This window comes from Pezoporus flaviventris, unplaced genomic scaffold, assembly GCF_033815535.1.
Source record: "Pezoporus flaviventris isolate CSIRO_AGI_PZ_B2104156 unplaced genomic scaffold, CSIRO_AGI_Pfla_v1 ptg000006l, whole genome shotgun sequence".
In the NCBI taxonomy this organism is placed as follows: Eukaryota; Metazoa; Chordata; class Aves; order Psittaciformes; family Psittacidae; genus Pezoporus; species Pezoporus flaviventris.
The window spans coordinates 22,162,502-22,178,383 of NW_026892554.1; the positions used below are offsets into that span (position 1 = coordinate 22,162,502).

The window sequence follows — 15,882 nt, forward strand, 5'->3', positions numbered from 1 at the left end:
GGTTTAGCTGTGTCTCTCCTGTGGTCGAATTCTCCATCACTTCTACTAGGAAGTCATTCACGACAGACTCCAGTAGTTTCCTGGACTGCTTTTGGTTGGCTGTGTCACTTTGTCAGTAGACGTCTTGGTGGTTGAAGTACCTTGTCAGGATCAGGACCTAAGAAGAGGCGATGCTTCCTAAGGCTTTGCCACAGACAGTTTTTACTGCCCACAAGCTCAGGTAACAAAGGGAGATTGAAAATGACAGATAGCAGACCACTGTCAGGCAGCTCTTTCAAGTGACTTCTCCATAGTTACGCCCCTTGATGACTAAACCGTGCCCTAAGGCTTCTTCCAACCAGGGGCCTGGGCTCAAACTGGGAAGTGGGGAACCTGCTGGAAACAAGGAAATCAGCATTTAGGAGGGTGATCAAAGAGTTGCCGCATCCTTCCTGAAAGAGACACACACGCTCATTCACCTGTTTTGCTCTTTGATGAAACCGGCACCTGAAGCTATGAGCTGTGGTGTGCCTGACACACCTGAGAAAGGGCATCGTCTCCACTGAAGTCCACAGCAGCGGGGCTCATGTTAACCTGCAATTCAGGGGTTTTCCCAACTCTTCCACATCACAAATCGGTGTGGGTCTCACTCAGAGAAGATCGAGGGCATCTCTTTCATCACAAAACTAGGCCGTGGTAGAGCCTGATGAGCATACGCAAGGTGCTCATGGCCATCACTCCTTCCCGCAGAAAAGTTCCTTATGGTGCACAATCATAGAATCATAGAATCATAGAATAGTTAGCGTTGGAAAGGACCTTAAGATCATCTAGTTCCAACCCCCCTGCTGGGGGTAGGGACACCTTACGCTAAATCATATCACCCAAGGCCTCGTCCAACCTGGTCTTGAACACTGCCAGGGATGGAGCATGGTCCTTCCTTGCTGTTGAGATTTGCTGCATCCCTGCAGAGCTGAGTTTCACCTCACGTATGGGTTTGTGCAGTCTTGACCTTCTGATTGAACATACTCAGTGTCTCCTGTGTCCTACAATGACCTGTGGGGAGCATGTGTCTCCGATGTTATCCGTAGTGCCTGACAGGAAAGCACTTGAGGTGAGCTCATAACTGAATTTGACCATGACTGATAGCCACGCTCACCGCTAATAAGGCAAAGGACGGAAACACACTCTAAATATCCTTCTGCACATGCCTGAGACATCTGAGTTGATCGATCTTATGAAGGTGCGGCACAGATAAGTTGTTCTGATATTCAGTGACAGAAAGCGGGAGCACAGTATTTCAGATGAAAGAGGCAAGGGCTTCATCATCAGCGAGTCCTTGGCAAGCAGCAACTACTACGTGTTCAGATGCTTCATGAGCAAGGAATGTTGGTTTCCCCCAGGGCTCTGGAACACAGCATAAAAGCCTGCTCTGCTCCAGGCTCTGCATCTTCCTCTCTTGCTTCCCTTTCCTCTAAGAGCAAGGTAAGCCTGAGACTGCTCTCTCTCTCTCTGTGGGCTGAAGTGCTGTGCTGGTGGCTACTCAGGCTGATATTGGGCTGCCTCTGCTTGGCCCTGCAAGGGAAATAGTCAACCCCTGAGACCTCTGTCTTTTTCATGGAGGTGGCTGGGGGGAGCTGGGAAGAGGAGGGTTTTCCAAGCAGGAAGGATCAGTGGGGCTCAGATGCAGAGATGTCTGCCCACCAGAATTTGCATGTCCATCAGACTGTCTCTAACCAAATGGCCAAGTGCATGCAGTGCTCTCTTCAATGCAGCACTGTTTGCTCTGGAGATGGGCTGTGATCAGTCACTCCACAAGGGCTTTAACTCCAGTGTAATGGGACCTATTACAAAAAGGGCCAGCCTTCCAGTTCCATGCAACCCGCTGGGCCAGGGAGGGCGCTGGAAGTTGTAGAGTCGCTGCGTGTATTTAAAACAAGATCTGCCCACAGAGAGAGATGAAGAAGACAAGGACATGCTAATATTGAGGTTTGTGCTCCCTGCCTGCTCTGTGTTTCAGCTTTGCCTCGCTCACCGAGAGATGTCTTGCTTCAGACCATGTCCCCCACGCCCCTGCGGCACCTCTGGCCCAACGCCACTTGCAAGCAGTTGCAGTGAACCCTGCATCTCCCGCTGCGCTGACTCGACGGTGTTCATTGAGGCCTCCCCAGTGGTGGTGACCCTGCCGGGCCCCATCCTCACCTCTTTCCCGCAGAGCACAGCCGTGGGATCCTCTCTGTCAGCTGCTGTTGGGAGCTCCCTCAGCACTGGCGGGGTTCCCATCTCTTCTGGGGGCTCCCTTGGTCTCGGGGGCTCAGGCCTGTGTCTGCCTCCCCCCCGCTGCAGTCTGAACTGCTGAAGCTGGCGGATCATCCCCTTTGGAGCCGGAAGGAGGACGTGCACCCTGCATGAGCAGGAGCGTGGCCACGGCTTCCAGATGGGCTGCGTGTCCTCTTCCCACCTGGCAGGAGGGTCCTGTGCCCACTGCTCCTCACTGCTGGACGAGCCTCGCACTGCCTTCTCTGTCTCTGCTTTGCTCTGAGCCCCTAAGAGAAAGGGCTCCTTCTCTTCTGCTTTGCTGAACCTCCTACTGAGGTGGAGAGGGATCTGGAGTCAGGGACTGCTCTTGGTGGCCTGGGAATACCACCAGGTGAAGCAGAATGGGAAAAGGGAAGCTCTTTCTGTGGACCTTGTCCTTTGGAAACGGGCCCTTCTCTGTGCCTCCCCAAACCCTGCAGACGTCTTCCCTGGTCTCTCTTCTGTGCCCCTGCATTTGCTCCTTCTGATTAAAGACTATGTGCAGCATATCTGGAGTCTCGTGGTTGGTTGTTCTCCTCCTCCCTCACTTACCTGCTGTGCAAGGAGAGATCTGCTGTCTCTCATGACAGACAAGCATGGACTACTGCCATGTTTAGCTGGAGCTCCCTGAATTGATCGAGGATCAAAAATAAACAAGTTGACAAAGAGAAACAGAAAAGCCCCAGAGAAACTGAGCGAGGAAGAAGCAGTGGACAGAGTTGGATCTGTGGCTACTGCCAGAGGTATTGGTGGTCAAAGACGGGAAAAGGTTGCTCAGGGAGTAGAAGATTCTCCATCTTTGGAGATGTCTAACGTAGAACCAGACAAGGCCAGGAAAAACGTCCCCTGCTTGACCTGGACCTGGACTTTGTGATCTCCACCTCAGGTGTTGCGTGATTTGGTGAGAAACTGCTGGATGCCCCCATGCAGGAGCAGCCAACAAGTGCAACAAGTGCACAGAGGGTGCAGGGGCCAATGATCCAGATCAGAGTGCGTGACACAACTGACCCAGCAGCAAAAGCAAGGCTGTCAAGGTGTAAGCATGCTGAGCAAGCCCTGAGGGAGCCAAAACCTTGCTCAAGGTCCCACTGAGATTTGAACTCAGATCGCTGGATTCAGAGTCCAGAGTGCTCACCATTACACCATGGGACCTCTGGGCGTATGCTCCATAGGTCTTTCCCCTGCAGCCACCCTGGCTGAGACATATGCTCCTGGCTCAGCCTGCCAGTCTTTCCATCTCCCTGGCCATCAGTCATCAAGGGCAGCATTCTTTCAGGGACACTGGGCACTTTTCACTCACAGAAGAGGAAGTGGCACAGCATTTTGTGCAAGCCTCGCATACCCTCTCTCAAAAGACACAGGCTGGTATCCCCGGAGAATCTTCCTGTTGCCTGATGAAAACTGCTGAAGACCTTTCCAGCTTAACATCCTCATCACTCATACCTCAAAGCGGACATTCACAGCCCAGTGATCGGTGGTTCAGTGCGTGCACTTGTGGGATCTGCTGGCGTCTTCCCCTTTCAACTCCGCATGCGGGACAGCCTCTCAATCTGCCACTCTAAGTCATGGCCTGTCCTGTTTCTCACCTTGTAGCTCCTACTAAGCAGCCTTTGCCCAGATATCCTTACTCTCAGTTGCACTCCGAGACAAGCTCCTGACCTTGACGAATGAGGCAATCATGACAGGGGACAGCGGACGTGCTTCAACTGCAAGACCAACTAGTAGGAGGACCCAAAGCAGTTTGTTATGGGTTGCACAAGCTGGGCTGCCTTCCTCTGCTGGGACAGTCTAGGCTGACTTCAAACCCTGTCCTTTCTTTCAGGGACACACTGTCCCCTTGCGCCCCAGACTGGCCTCTCCCTCATGGAGAACACTGGTTGCTCTCCTGAGATGGCTCCAGACTCAGGTGCATTTTGCTGTGATCCTGAGCAGAGGCACTTTCCTTCATGCCTTGGGACCAGCACATTGCCCACCAAAGAAGAGTTCGTGCACACAGTGGGAAGAAGCTCCCTGCTTGAGGAAGGAGCATGCACTGTGACTCCCTTAAATGCCTTTCAACCTGCAGGATTTAGAGAAGGGAAAGTGGAATCAGGGCTAGCCCCAGAGCTGGAGCAGGCAGCTCATTGCCTGAGCCCTAGTGGAACTTGAGTGAGATACCCAACGTGAAGAGGAATCCACTGATAAGCAGTTAGACTCCACAACTCGTTAAAGTTGTAATGTAGGTATTCTTTATTCAGTGCTGAGGAGCATGGGGGATCGCTCCTCTAAAACCATGCACACCTTTCCTTTGCCACTCTGTTTGTTTACATTACATATAATGGTTACAGAAACATGAGATTGCTTCACGCCCTATACATATGCAAAACCTATTCCCATCTAGTATTATAATCAGTTTTCTGGCATTTGTCCCATTGATGCGCTTGCGCAGTGCCTCCAGGGCGTGGATTTTAGGGGGTCGTGAGCATGAAGGCCTGTAGTTCTTCTTCATCACCGAGAGTTACCTCCTTCTTTCACGCAGACTCAGTAGGGTTTCGGCTCCTATTGAAACCTCAGGTTCGGTGCAAGCCGGTTTTACGTATCTTAAAGTAGAAACTTGTCAAACTTGAAAATTCTGTTACTGTTATCTTTGGTTCCTTTTCTTTCTATGGATACTATTTAAACAAGAATGTCCTAAATGTTCATTACACAAGTTATGAATCTTATCTACCACAATTCTGCCTAGCAGCTACTACTACAATTCTGCTTCACAGTTCTAGCAATTTTGACTCCTACAGTTCTGCTTCACCAAGCACAATGACTGTTTAAGCAAGCAGGCACAATGTTAACCCTTTATTTCCAGGTATCAGCACGTGTTCTCTGGGCACCTGCTCCAGTGCTTCAAGACAGCCTGAGAATCAATCAGTGGTCCAAAGCAGCCCCTGAATTCTGCTTTTTGCAAGCTGGGCCATGCTCAAAGCCTGGCTGGTCCCTGCTCAGCTTGGAGGAGCCCAGAGAAATAGCCACAAGGCAGGGCTGCAGTGGGGAGTGGCTCCAGAGTCCCATGGGACCTGAACGTCCTAAGGGAAGGTGGGTTCTTCTGGAACAGGAGAAGCAAGGCACCCTGAAGCCAGGCTGAAGAAAAGCTTGTCTGCATTGTCCAGGAATCAAATGTGGGACAAGTGCATGGAAGGCAGCTGTGCTCTCAATGATACCATCAATGCCCATGGGGCCACGACTGCCTCCTGCTCCCCCACTTGCCAGTCTGCCTGCCTCACTCTGCTAGTTCACAGAGTGACCTGTCTACTGCTCCTCCACATCAGTGCGTGGTCAGCCTTCTCCTTCCAATCCCCAGTATGCAAAGGACCTCAAGCTGCTGGGATGTCTGTGTTTGTCCCCTGGGAGTGACATCTTGGATGTTGACACTTTTGCTGCTGGGTGCTAGTAACAGTGCCTCTCTCAGACTACATTCATTCCTTTACCAGCTGTACATGTAGTACGCACGTGGATTTGCCTTTGTGGCTACGCACCTCTGGTGGCATAATCACAGACAAAAGCCAGCCAGCTGCTCACTCCTTCCCAGACTCCAGGGGTCGGATACAGAGAGCTGAAAACAGGATGGGTCATGACTTTGAAAAACACAGCTTAGCAAAAACTCCTACGGGCAAACCAGGCTTACCTTGGCAGGGGAGTCGGGGCATAGAGGGTGTGGAAATCGTTGCAGATTAAAACAGATTCATGTAGTGAGAAACAGAAACACCAACATAAAACACCGTCTTTCCTCACCCCTGTCCAAAGGTCTGTTTTACACATTCACGCCACATTCCTTTCCCTGACTTGTACTCCCACCTTGTGCAGCCCTAGCCTTATTGCTACCTGAGAGCCCAGGGCTGCCCCTGACACCATGCAGCTTGCCATAGCCCGAGAAACCCCTTTTCTCTGTGCCTGGAGCCATTCCTGTCCTGCCCAACACTGCTGGCCAGAGCATGCAGCAGGCAGGCAGAGGAGGGAAAAGCAAAAGGCAGACAGAGAGGGCCAGCACGGGGATGCAGATGTGAGCACGCTAAAGTGTCCTTTCCACTGCCCTTTCCTTCTTTATTCCTGCTGAGAATCTCTCTGAGGTTCTTTCTCCCTTGCAGTGCTTTCCCCAGCCTCGGTGGCATGGCTACAGGGAATCGACCATGTGCCAGCAATGTGGGTTTCTCTCCTCTTTCTGTAGGCTCTTCCTGCATGTGCTTCTCAGAGTTTACTTTTTCCTTTAGCTGCTAAACCACGCAGGCAGGCTACCAGAAGCTCAACCTCTGCCGCTGCTCTAGTAGGGGCAGCTGGGCATGCAACTGAATGAAGACCTCTGGGAAGCCTCACCTTAAATGCCTACCTTGTCAATGGAAGCAGAGTTTACCATTCAACCAGGACAAGACCAAGAAGGAAAGGGCTTTAACTGTCTACCTGAGCACCAGGCACACTGTGGAGCTGGAAGCCACTGCAGAAACCTGGTCATTTGGTAGCAGCCCAAAAAGCAGCTGTTCACCGTAGCTGGCAGGATTCGAACCTGCGCGGGGAAACCCCAATGGATTTCTAGTCCATCGCCTTCACCACTCGGCCACAACTACCTGATGCAGATCTCTTTGCCCCGCTGATCACAGTGCCTGTGCAATGACACCTGGCTGCCGGGGAGTTTCAGGGCAATGCTCCACTTCCAGATTTGTAGCCGGGACTTTCACTGCACGTGTAATGAGTCAAAGACCTCTCTGTGTTATCTCAAGGCATCCTGGAGGCCCTGACTAACCCTGTTCAGGAGCCGGCACTGCAGGGACATCCTGGAACTGGGTGCAACACCGTCCCTGGCAGCTAAGAGCTGAGACAACTTCATGTCGCTTGCAGCTTATGGCCTATGGAACACTGGAGAAAAAGGAGCCTCTCAGAACTGGACTCTCTGTCTGAAGGGGACAAAGCTACTCAAACCTTTTCTAGTTCAACCGTTGCTTAAAGCAAAACAAGCTACAGTCCTTCCTCTGCTGACATTCAGAAAACAATCTGCATGGTGAGGCTGTCTGTGGGATTTGTGTTAGCGCAGTGTTTACAGGCTTCCCTGCACTTCAACCTACAAAAGGACCTCGAGTCCATCTCTCAGAGCAGCTGAGAGCAATTGTGATGACAAAGGCAGAAATGCCTTTGAGGAAGCAGAACTTTTGGAGGATTGAGGCTATGAGCTCTGGCAACGCTGGCTTGCCTGCATCCAGGACACTGTGTCCTCTGAAGTCCACAGCAGTGTGACTCATGTTAGCCTGCAATTCAGGGGTTTTTCCCAACTTCCACATCACAATGACTCCCAGCTGCTCTAGGAGACTGATCCGATGTCCCTTTGTAATTTGAAATGCATGGAACTGGCCACCCCATCCCTGACCCAGAACAATGGGCTGTGAGTTTCCGGCTCCCTTCCCCACACCTCTCCTCAAAAGCATGTCATCCAGGCATCTGGTGTCTGGGACACCCTTGCTGAGCAAAACAGGTCAATTTGGGTGTGGGTTTCACTCAGGGAAGATCGCGGGCGTCTCTTTCATCACAAAACCAGGCCGCGGTAGAGCCTGATGAACTTAAGCAATGTGCTCGTGGCTATCACTCCTTCCCGCAGAGAATTTCCTCATAGTGCACAATGGTCCTTTCTTGCTGTTGAGGGTACAGAGGTGAGACTGTCCGGCCTGCAGTTCCCCAGGTCTTCCTTTTTTCCTTTTATATATCTGGGGGTGGGGGTGCGTATTTCCCATTTTCCAGCCACTGGGTATCTTACAACTTTGCTATTTGGACGGATAGCGGCTTAGCAACTTCCTCTGACAGTTCCTGCAGGACTCTCGGGTGCATCTCCTCAGTTCCCAAAGGACTGGTGCACTTTCAAGTTCCTGACATGGTCTTGAACTTCCATCTTCTTCATGTTGGTCACAGCCAGGCCTCTCGTTTGGCTCACCTAAAGCGTGGGGCTACAACTTCTTTCACCTTCCTTTGCTGTTCTATGTACCTGAAGAATGCCTTCTAGTTGTTTTTCATGGCCCCAGACAACTTCAGCGCCTGCAATGCTTTGGTTTTCCTGATGCCCTCCATAGACGCCCATGACTTTCCCTGTAGTCTGCCCAGGATGTGTATCCCTGCCTTCACTGCCTGTGCATCTTTGGTATGTTTTTAGTTTTGTTTAGTTTGGTTAGGTTTGGTTTGGTTCAGTTTGGCTAAGAGGCCTTGCCTTCCCCAAGCTAGCCTCCTGCTTCCCGTCGGACTTCTTGCATCTTAGGATTTCTAGAGGCTCCAGAAAAACATCTTTCAATATGTCCCAGGTCTCAGCATCCTTTCTCTCTGAGGCCGTTTTCCAAGGGATCGCACACGGTAGCGCCTTAAACAGCCAAGAGCTTGCCTTTCTACAGTGTAGGGTCCTGACTCTACTTTTTACCTACTCTATACCTCTCAAGGCTGAGAATTCTACCAAGAGATGACTGCTGCTGACCAGGCTACCTCCTGTCTTGACCGTTTTCGTAAGTTCTTCTGCACTAGAAAGGAGCAGGTTTAGCTGTGTCTCTCCTGTGGTCGAATTCTCCATCACTTCTACTAGGAAGTCATTCACGACAGACTCCAGTAGTTTCCTGGACTGCTTTTGGTTGGCTGTGTCACTTTGTCAGTAGACGTCTTGGTGGTTGAAGTACCTTGTCAGGATCAGGACCTAAGAAGAGGCGATGCTTCCTAAGGCTTTGCCACAGACAGTTTTTACTGCCCACAAGCTCAGGTAACAAAGGGAGATTGAAAATGACAGATAGCAGACCACTGTCAGGCAGCTCTTTCAAGTGACTTCTCCATAGTTACGCCCCTTGATGACTAAACCGTGCCCTAAGGCTTCTTCCAACCAGGGGCCTGGGCTCAAACTGGGAAGTGGGGAACCTGCTGGAAACAAGGAAATCAGCATTTAGGAGGGTGATCAAAGAGTTGCCGCATCCTTCCTGAAAGAGACACACACGCTCATTCACCTGTTTTGCTCTTTGATGAAACCGGCACCTGAAGCTATGAGCTGTGGTGTGCCTGACACACCTGAGAAAGGGCATCGTCTCCACTGAAGTCCACAGCAGCGGGGCTCATGTTAACCTGCAATTCAGGGGTTTTCCCAACTCTTCCACATCACAAATCGGTGTGGGTCTCACTCAGAGAAGATCGAGGGCATCTCTTTCATCACAAAACTAGGCCGTGGTAGAGCCTGATGAGCATACGCAAGGTGCTCATGGCCATCACTCCTTCCCGCAGAAAAGTTCCTTATGGTGCACAATCATAGAATCATAGAATCATAGAATAGTTAGCGTTGGAAAGGACCTTAAGATCATCTAGTTCCAACCCCCCTGCTGGGGGTAGGGACACCTTACGCTAAATCATATCACCCAAGGCCTCGTCCAACCTGGTCTTGAACACTGCCAGGGATGGAGCATGGTCCTTCCTTGCTGTTGAGATTTGCTGCATCCCTGCAGAGCTGAGTTTCACCTCACGTATGGGTTTGTGCAGTCTTGACCTTCTGATTGAACATACTCAGTGTCTCCTGTGTCCTACAATGACCTGTGGGGAGCATGTGTCTCCGATGTTATCCGTAGTGCCTGACAGGAAAGCACTTGAGGTGAGCTCATAACTGAATTTGACCATGACTGATAGCCACGCTCACCGCTAATAAGGCAAAGGACGGAAACACACTCTAAATATCCTTCTGCACATGCCTGAGACATCTGAGTTGATCGATCTTATGAAGGTGCGGCACAGATAAGTTGTTCTGATATTCAGTGACAGAAAGCGGGAGCACAGTATTTCAGATGAAAGAGGCAAGGGCTTCATCATCAGCGAGTCCTTGGCAAGCAGCAACTACTACGTGTTCAGATGCTTCATGAGCAAGGAATGTTGGTTTCCCCCAGGGCTCTGGAACACAGCATAAAAGCCTGCTCTGCTCCAGGCTCTGCATCTTCCTCTCTTGCTTCCCTTTCCTCTAAGAGCAAGGTAAGCCTGAGACTGCTCTCTCTCTCTCTGTGGGCTGAAGTGCTGTGCTGGTGGCTACTCAGGCTGATATTGGGCTGCCTCTGCTTGGCCCTGCAAGGGAAATAGTCAACCCCTGAGACCTCTGTCTTTTTCATGGAGGTGGCTGGGGGGAGCTGGGAAGAGGAGGGTTTTCCAAGCAGGAAGGATCAGTGGGGCTCAGATGCAGAGATGTCTGCCCACCAGAATTTGCATGTCCATCAGACTGTCTCTAACCAAATGGCCAAGTGCATGCAGTGCTCTCTTCAATGCAGCACTGTTTGCTCTGGAGATGGGCTGTGATCAGTCACTCCACAAGGGCTTTAACTCCAGTGTAATGGGACCTATTACAAAAAGGGCCAGCCTTCCAGTTCCATGCAACCCGCTGGGCCAGGGAGGGCGCTGGAAGTTGTAGAGTCGCTGCGTGTATTTAAAACAAGATCTGCCCACAGAGAGAGATGAAGAAGACAAGGACATGCTAATATTGAGGTTTGTGCTCCCTGCCTGCTCTGTGTTTCAGCTTTGCCTCGCTCACCGAGAGATGTCTTGCTTCAGACCATGTCCCCCACGCCCCTGCGGCACCTCTGGCCCAACGCCACTTGCAAGCAGTTGCAGTGAACCCTGCATCTCCCGCTGCGCTGACTCGACGGTGTTCATTGAGGCCTCCCCAGTGGTGGTGACCCTGCCGGGCCCCATCCTCACCTCTTTCCCGCAGAGCACAGCCGTGGGATCCTCTCTGTCAGCTGCTGTTGGGAGCTCCCTCAGCACTGGCGGGGTTCCCATCTCTTCTGGGGGCTCCCTTGGTCTCGGGGGCTCAGGCCTGTGTCTGCCTCCCCCCCGCTGCAGTCTGAACTGCTGAAGCTGGCGGATCATCCCCTTTGGAGCCGGAAGGAGGACGTGCACCCTGCATGAGCAGGAGCGTGGCCACGGCTTCCAGATGGGCTGCGTGTCCTCTTCCCACCTGGCAGGAGGGTCCTGTGCCCACTGCTCCTCACTGCTGGACGAGCCTCGCACTGCCTTCTCTGTCTCTGCTTTGCTCTGAGCCCCTAAGAGAAAGGGCTCCTTCTCTTCTGCTTTGCTGAACCTCCTACTGAGGTGGAGAGGGATCTGGAGTCAGGGACTGCTCTTGGTGGCCTGGGAATACCACCAGGTGAAGCAGAATGGGAAAAGGGAAGCTCTTTCTGTGGACCTTGTCCTTTGGAAACGGGCCCTTCTCTGTGCCTCCCCAAACCCTGCAGACGTCTTCCCTGGTCTCTCTTCTGTGCCCCTGCATTTGCTCCTTCTGATTAAAGACTATGTGCAGCATATCTGGAGTCTCGTGGTTGGTTGTTCTCCTCCTCCCTCACTTACCTGCTGTGCAAGGAGAGATCTGCTGTCTCTCATGACAGACAAGCATGGACTACTGCCATGTTTAGCTGGAGCTCCCTGAATTGATCGAGGATCAAAAATAAACAAGTTGACAAAGAGAAACAGAAAAGCCCCAGAGAAACTGAGCGAGGAAGAAGCAGTGGACAGAGTTGGATCTGTGGCTACTGCCAGAGGTATTGGTGGTCAAAGACGGGAAAAGGTTGCTCAGGGAGTAGAAGATTCTCCATCTTTGGAGATGTCTAACGTAGAACCAGACAAGGCCAGGAAAAACGTCCCCTGCTTGACCTGGACCTGGACTTTGTGATCTCCACCTCAGGTGTTGCGTGATTTGGTGAGAAACTGCTGGATGCCCCCATGCAGGAGCAGCCAACAAGTGCAACAAGTGCACAGAGGGTGCAGGGGCCAATGATCCAGATCAGAGTGCGTGACACAACTGACCCAGCAGCAAAAGCAAGGCTGTCAAGGTGTAAGCATGCTGAGCAAGCCCTGAGGGAGCCAAAACCTTGCTCAAGGTCCCACTGAGATTTGAACTCAGATCGCTGGATTCAGAGTCCAGAGTGCTCACCATTACACCATGGGACCTCTGGGCGTATGCTCCATAGGTCTTTCCCCTGCAGCCACCCTGGCTGAGACATATGCTCCTGGCTCAGCCTGCCAGTCTTTCCATCTCCCTGGCCATCAGTCATCAAGGGCAGCATTCTTTCAGGGACACTGGGCACTTTTCACTCACAGAAGAGGAAGTGGCACAGCATTTTGTGCAAGCCTCGCATACCCTCTCTCAAAAGACACAGGCTGGTATCCCCGGAGAATCTTCCTGTTGCCTGATGAAAACTGCTGAAGACCTTTCCAGCTTAACATCCTCATCACTCATACCTCAAAGCGGACATTCACAGCCCAGTGATCGGTGGTTCAGTGCGTGCACTTGTGGGATCTGCTGGCGTCTTCCCCTTTCAACTCCGCATGCGGGACAGCCTCTCAATCTGCCACTCTAAGTCATGGCCTGTCCTGTTTCTCACCTTGTAGCTCCTACTAAGCAGCCTTTGCCCAGATATCCTTACTCTCAGTTGCACTCCGAGACAAGCTCCTGACCTTGACGAATGAGGCAATCATGACAGGGGACAGCGGACGTGCTTCAACTGCAAGACCAACTAGTAGGAGGACCCAAAGCAGTTTGTTATGGGTTGCACAAGCTGGGCTGCCTTCCTCTGCTGGGACAGTCTAGGCTGACTTCAAACCCTGTCCTTTCTTTCAGGGACACACTGTCCCCTTGCGCCCCAGACTGGCCTCTCCCTCATGGAGAACACTGGTTGCTCTCCTGAGATGGCTCCAGACTCAGGTGCATTTTGCTGTGATCCTGAGCAGAGGCACTTTCCTTCATGCCTTGGGACCAGCACATTGCCCACCAAAGAAGAGTTCGTGCACACAGTGGGAAGAAGCTCCCTGCTTGAGGAAGGAGCATGCACTGTGACTCCCTTAAATGCCTTTCAACCTGCAGGATTTAGAGAAGGGAAAGTGGAATCAGGGCTAGCCCCAGAGCTGGAGCAGGCAGCTCATTGCCTGAGCCCTAGTGGAACTTGAGTGAGATACCCAACGTGAAGAGGAATCCACTGATAAGCAGTTAGACTCCACAACTCGTTAAAGTTGTAATGTAGGTATTCTTTATTCAGCGCTGAGGAGCATGGGGGATCGCTCCTCTAAAACCATGCACACCTTTCCTTTGCCACTCTGTTTGTTTACATTACATATAATGGTTACAGAAACATGAGATTGCTTCACGCCCTATACATATGCAAAACCTATTCCCATCTAGTATTATAATCAGTTTTCTGGCATTTGTCCCATTGATGCGCTTGCGCAGTGCCTCCAGGGCGTGGATTTTAGGGGGTCGTGAGCATGAAGGCCTGTAGTTCTTCTTCATCACCGAGAGTTACCTCCTTCTTTCACGCAGACTCAGTAGGGTTTCGGCTCCTATTGAAACCTCAGGTTCGGTGCAAGCCGGTTTTACGTATCTTAAAGTAGAAACTTGTCAAACTTGAAAATTCTGTTACTGTTATCTTTGGTTCCTTTTCTTTCTATGGATACTATTTAAACAAGAATGTCCTAAATGTTCATTACACAAGTTATGAATCTTATCTACCACAATTCTGCCTAGCAGCTACTACTACAATTCTGCTTCACAGTTCTAGCAATTTTGACTCCTACAGTTCTGCTTCACCAAGCACAATGACTGTTTAAGCAAGCAGGCACAATGTTAACCCTTTATTTCCAGGTATCAGCACGTGTTCTCTGGGCACCTGCTCCAGTGCTTCAAGACAGCCTGAGAATCAATCAGTGGTCCAAAGCAGCCCCTGAATTCTGCTTTTTGCAAGCTGGGCCATGCTCAAAGCCTGGCTGGTCCCTGCTCAGCTTGGAGGAGCCCAGAGAAATAGCCACAAGGCAGGGCTGCAGTGGGGAGTGGCTCCAGAGTCCCATGGGACCTGAACGTCCTAAGGGAAGGTGGGTTCTTCTGGAACAGGAGAAGCAAGGCACCCTGAAGCCAGGCTGAAGAAAAGCTTGTCTGCATTGTCCAGGAATCAAATGTGGGACAAGTGCTTGGAAGGCAGCTGTGCTCTCAATGATACCATCAATGCCCATGGGGCCACGACTGCCTCCTGCTCCCCCACTTGCCAATCTGCCTGCCTCACTCTGCTAGTTCACAGAGTGACCTGTCTACTGCTCCTCCACATCAGTGCGTGGTCAGCCTTCTCCTTCCAATCCCCAGTATGCAAAGGACCTCAAGCTGCTGGGATGTCTGTGTTTGTCCCCTGGGAGTGACATCTTGGATGTGGACACTTTTGCTGCTGGGTGCTAGTAACAGTGCCTCTCTCAGACTACATTCATTCCTTTACCAGCTGTACATGTAGTACGCACGTGGATTTGCCTTTGTGGCTACGCACCTCTGGTGGCATAATCACAGACAAAAGCCAGCCAGCTGCTCACTCCTTCCCAGACTCCGGGGGTCGGATACAGAGAGCTGAAAACAGGATGGGTCATGACTTTGAAAAACACAGCTTAGCAAAAACTCCTACGGGCAAACCAGGCTTACCTTGGCAGGGGAGTCGGGGCATAGAGGGTGTGGAAATCGTTGCAGATTAAAACAGATTCATGTAGTGAGAAACAGAAACACCAACATAAAACACCGTCTTTCCTCACCCCTGTCCAAAGGTCTGTTTTACACATTCACGCCACATTCCTTTCCCTGACTTGTACTCCCACCTTGTGCAGCCCTAGCCTTATTGCTACCTGAGAGCCCAGGGCTGCCCCTGACACCATGCAGCTTGCCATAGCCCGAGAAACCCCTTTTCTCTGTGCCTGGAGCCATTCCTGTCCTGCCCAACACTGCTGGCCAGAGCATGCAGCAGGCAGGCAGAGGAGGGAAAAGCAAAAGGCAGACAGAGAGGGCCAGCACGGGGATGCAGATGTGAGCACGCTAAAGTGTCCTTTCCACTGCCCTTTCCTTCTTTATTCCTGCTGAGAATCTCTCTGAGGTTCTTTCTCCCTTGCAGTGCTTTCCCCAGCCTCGGTGGCATGGCTACAGGGAATCGACCATGTGCCAGCAATGTGGGTTTCTCTCCTCTTTCTGTAGGCTCTTCCTGCATGTGCTTCTCAGAGTTTACTTTTTCCTTTAGCTGCTAAACCACGCAGGCAGGCTACCAGAAGCTCAACCTCTGCCGCTGCTCTAGTAGGGGCAGCTGGGCATGCAACTGAATGAAGACCTCTGGGAAGCCTCACCTTAAATGCCTACCTTGTCAATGGAAGCAGAGTTTACCATTCAACCAGGACAAGACCAAGAAGGAAAGGGCTTTAACTGTCTACCTGAGCACCAGGCACACTGTGGAGCTGGAAGCCACTGCAGAAACCTGGTCATTTGGTAGCAGCCCAAAAAGCAGCTGTTCACCGTAGCTGGCAGGATTCGAACCTGCGCGGGGAAACCCCAATGGATTTCTAGTCCATCGCCTTCACCACTCGGCCACAACTACCTGATGCAGATCTCTTTGCCCCGCTGATCACAGTGCCTGTGCAATGACACCTGGCTGCCGGGGAGTTTCAGGGCAATGCTCCACTTCCAGATTTGTAGCCGGGACTTTCACTGCACGTGTAATGAGTCAAAGACCTCTCTGTGTTATCTCAAGGCATCCTGGAGGCCCTGACTAACCCTGTTCAGGAGCCGGCACTGCAGGGACATCCTGGAACTGGGTG

At 51.6% G+C, this 15,882-nt stretch overlaps 4 non-coding genes across 4 annotated transcripts; all 4 read right to left on the bottom strand.

Annotated features, from left to right (window-relative positions):
- Nucleotides 1-3,354: 3,354 nt before the first annotated feature.
- On the bottom strand, nucleotides 3,355-3,426 carry TRNAQ-CUG (transfer RNA glutamine (anticodon CUG)). Its single transcript has one exon. It is a non-coding gene; the product is annotated as a tRNA-Gln (tRNA).
- Nucleotides 3,427-6,781: 3,355 nt separating this feature from the next.
- Nucleotides 6,782-6,863, bottom strand: TRNAS-AGA (transfer RNA serine (anticodon AGA)). Its single transcript has one exon. It is a non-coding gene; the product is annotated as a tRNA-Ser (tRNA).
- Nucleotides 6,864-12,153: 5,290 nt separating this feature from the next.
- Nucleotides 12,154-12,225, bottom strand: TRNAQ-CUG (transfer RNA glutamine (anticodon CUG)). Its single transcript has one exon. It is a non-coding gene; the product is annotated as a tRNA-Gln (tRNA).
- Nucleotides 12,226-15,580: 3,355 nt separating this feature from the next.
- On the bottom strand, nucleotides 15,581-15,662 carry TRNAS-AGA (transfer RNA serine (anticodon AGA)). Its single transcript has one exon. It is a non-coding gene; the product is annotated as a tRNA-Ser (tRNA).
- Between the last annotated feature and the right edge of the window lie 220 nt (nucleotides 15,663-15,882).